Below are 3,419 nucleotides of genomic sequence, written 5' to 3'. Positions count from 1 at the left end.
TCCTTCTATATATTTAGAGAAGGATAAGAAAATGAGAAGTTAAATTATCATTCTTTGAGGATAATATGATAATTCTATATAGAAGACCCAAAAAAAACTCCACGAAAAGATTCCTAGATATAATAAGCAAATTCAGTAGCACAGTTGGATACAAAGTCAACACTCAAGAATCAATAGCACCTCTGTACATAAATGACTTAGTGACACAGAAATCAGGGAAACAATAGCCTCCATTCCACAATAGCCTCCAAAAAGATGAAATATCTCAGAAGCAACCTAACAAATGAAGTAAAAGACATTTATATTGAAAATTATACTACACTGAAAAAGGAGAAACAAGAAGAGGATAGCGAAAATGGATAGATATCCCTTGATCTTAGGTAGGAAGAACCAATACAGTGAAAATGGACATACTTCCACCATTGTTACACAGATTTAATACAATCTCCATCAAAAAATATCAAAATTCACTTGGAACCAGAAGAAACCTAGAACAGAACAGCAAAGCAATTCTTCGCAAAAAAGGCAATGCAAGGAGCATCATAATCACTCACTTGAAAATGTACTACAAAGCTTCTGTGATTAAAAAAACAAAACAAAACAGCATGGTACTGGCAAAATAACAGAGGATCAATGGAACAGATTAGAAGATGCAGAAACGACCTCCCAAATTTAAAGACCTGATCCAAAAATGGGCATCTGAGATACTTCTCAGATAAAGAAGTAAAAATGGTAAATAAATAAATGGAAAAATGTTCAACATCTCTGGTGATTCAAGAGATACAAATTAAAACAACACTGAGAATAGACCAATAACAAATGTCGGAGGGGTTGTGGGGAAAAGGAACCCTTCTCCACTGTTGGTGGGAATGTAGACTGGTGCAGCCACTATGGAAATCAGTGCGGAGAGTCCTCAAAAAGCTAGGGTTAGAGTCCATTTGACCCAGTTATTCCTCTTTTCGGTGTCTTCCCCAAAGAATTACAAGCATCATACCACAAAGCAATATATGCACTCTCATGTGTATAGCATCACAGTTTGTAACAGTTAAATCCTGGAAACAACCCAATGTTCACTGATAAGGAATAGACAAAGAACTTGTGGGGCTTTTTTTCTATACAATGGAGTATTACTTTTCCATAAAAAAAAGGATAAACCTAAGACATTTCTAGGTAAATGGATGCATTTTAAGACAATACTCTTTAAGTGAAATAAATGAGACACCCATGTAAATATTGCATTGTTTTTCTGATCTGAGAAACTGAAAGTGTAAATAAGGACCAAAATGTGTAGTAGATACTGGAAAATGGAAAAAAAAAAAAAATGTTCGAATGAGAAAGAAAACGGGAGGGGGAAGGAAGGAACAGACCAAAAAAAGGAAAAAATGTGAACAAAGCTTTTTTAAATAAGGAGGGGTCAAAGGGAGGGTAGCAGTTGGGGAAAAAAGAAAAAATTAAGATATAGGTGCAAAAAAAAAAAAAAAAGATATAGGTGCACATTCCCTATGATGAATGTTATCATTATGTATATCTAAAATGTACATTAAAAATATTAGAAAGAAGAAAGTTGACTAATACAAGAGGCTAGTAATTCTTATACCTTTCATACTTGAAAATAAATCAGTTTTGCTGGTTAGAAAGCTTTGCCTCACTTGCTTGGTTCTTAAATGAATTTGTTTTCTCCTGGCATCACACCTACTCTGACACCATAAGGCCAATGCTTTTTTTTCTTCTGATGCTCAAAGGCTTCTTTCTTTGAGGTTGAATAGCTCTAGTGGAATGATTTGGTACTTGACTGATTCTAGGTTAACATTCTCATTTTTCTTTTACTTCACAAGTATTTTCTTTTTTCCACAAGTATTTTCTTGAATTACAACCCCCCTCCCCCTGCCAGTATTGGGTACTGCTCCCAAGGCATGCATGTTAGGAAAATAAAAGCTCTATCACTGAGGTGTATCTACAGCCCTTTCACAAAATTCTGTCACAGAATCAGGCTACAATGCTTAGATGGGCCTTGAACTTGTGAACTTCTTGCATCAGTCTCTTAAGTAGCTAGGATTATACATGTGCGCTACCACACCCTACTTGTTCTTACTTTTTAGTGCTTGTTGCGGGCTGCATGTGTTCAAGTGATATTATAGAGGGCAAAACCTCTATCAGTTTAACTGACAACCTCAAAACTGCCTGCTGTGCTAATAAACTAGAAAAAAATGACTAACCTAATAGCACTAAACATCCCTTAGCCCATAGATTGGAGCTTGACATGTAATTCTCACCAAAGCAAATCAGGGCTTTTTGGAGACATGACTGATTCTAGGACTAGGGCAGGAAATGTATGATGAACTTAGAACATCCTGTCATAGCAGATAACAAAGAAGTTGTGAATACTACTACAGTTAAGTCAAAGAAGCTGCTCTCTGGCAAAGACACACAATTAAAGCTTCAACAGTACTAAGAATTGCAGGGTATGGAATTTATCTCATACATTTACATTCAAAATTTATAATCATATTTTTAACAAGGAAGACTTCATCACCAGGAACAAATTCATCACCTTGAAAACTGGTCAGAAAGGGAACAGATCAAGCACTTATTCTGCCTTTTTTTTTTTTTTTGGAACCGGGGATTGAACTCAGGACCGTGTGCTTGAGGCAGGCGCTTTATTCTGCTTTTTAATATGAAACACAACTCCAGGTAACCACATCAAACGTAGAGGGGGGCATGTGCTGTGATATAAAAGCTACGCCAATGATTTGGGAAGTGGAATGAAGGGATGAAACGTTTGAGGTTAATCTAGGCAACCAAGACCCCATCTCAAAAGAAAAGTATAAATAGCTGGACAGGTGGCACACACCTGTGATCCTAGCACACTAGAAGACAGGAGTAAGATAACTGCAAGTCTGAGCCCAGCCTGGGCAACTCAATGACTTAGCAAGACCTTATATCCACTCATCCACCCCATCCATCCATCCATCCATCCACCCACCAACTGACTAGAAGAGCTGGGGATATAGCATAGTGAAAATGCCTTGGGTTTAATCATCTATACTGGGAGGAGGGTGTTGTGCCAATTGCATATAAATTGACAATTAGAATAACCTTGAGACCCAGTCCTAGCCCAGGTCCGGTGAGTGTGTGGAGAGCTTCCTGCTACCCTGCGCCGGCGGGACCAGTCCCAGCCCAGGCGCAGCGTTGGCCGGACCCTCTCCCGCCCCCTCGGGCCGCCCCCCACCCCTCCCGCCGAGTGGGAATTTCTGCGGACTTCCGGGAACCCCCAGACCCAGTCCTAGCCCAGGTCCGGAATTCCTGCCGAGTTCCAGGAACCTCCAGACCCAATCCTACCCAGGTCTGCAGCAGGAAGGAGCTGAGCACAGCAGCCAGACCTAAGCCAGACGCAGCTGGATAACTCCAAAATCTGTAGA

The 3,419-nt window shown here is 39.6% G+C and overlaps 1 protein-coding gene across 9 annotated transcripts in view; it reads right to left on the bottom strand.

Moving 5' to 3' along the window:
- The window catches only part of Tfdp2 (transcription factor Dp-2), a 227,714-nt gene that overhangs the window by 37,683 nt on the left and 186,612 nt on the right, over positions 1-3,419 (bottom strand). The window lies entirely within an intron of this gene.

This window comes from Octodon degus, unplaced genomic scaffold, assembly GCF_000260255.1.
Source record: "Octodon degus isolate 3935 unplaced genomic scaffold, OctDeg1.0 scaffold00028, whole genome shotgun sequence".
NCBI classification, from domain to species: Eukaryota; Metazoa; Chordata; class Mammalia; order Rodentia; family Octodontidae; genus Octodon; species Octodon degus.
Note: the sequence above shows the minus strand (reverse complement) of the source record. Positions and strands in the feature narration are given on the sequence as shown.